The following is a 418-nucleotide window of genomic DNA, read 5'->3' as shown; positions in this document are numbered from 1 at the left end:
TCTACGGTCTCCTGCGCTCACTTGATTTCCTCTCACCCCGGGAGGAGCGGGGAGCGTCTGCTAATTGCAGCTTCGTTAGATTTCGGGTTTGGGAGGCTGCGTGCGGTTCGGGCGCTAATATCCGCCGCCCATTATCCCGGCTAATAAATTTGACCTATTGTTCGTTTGTTAAAATGATGTCACCTTGGAACAGTCCCTAAGCTCCTATTTCCATGAATTAGGCCTTTATTGAAAGCCGGGAGCCAATGAGAGGAGAGAGGCTTGTTGATCGCAGCCAATGGCTGCGGCGGGAGAGGAATTAGCAGCGGAAACTCCAGGTTCGGTTCAAGAAAGATGACACAGAGCCTGTCGGGCCCGCGCACTCTTGGCAAAGTTTCAGTGCGACGAGAGGCGCCGGGCGCTCCATGGCCGCGCCGTA

The sequence above is a fragment of the Mandrillus leucophaeus genome, unplaced genomic scaffold (assembly GCF_000951045.1).
Source record: "Mandrillus leucophaeus isolate KB7577 unplaced genomic scaffold, Mleu.le_1.0 Scaffold314, whole genome shotgun sequence".
NCBI lineage: Eukaryota > Metazoa > Chordata > Mammalia > Primates > Cercopithecidae > Mandrillus > Mandrillus leucophaeus.
Note: the sequence above shows the minus strand (reverse complement) of the source record.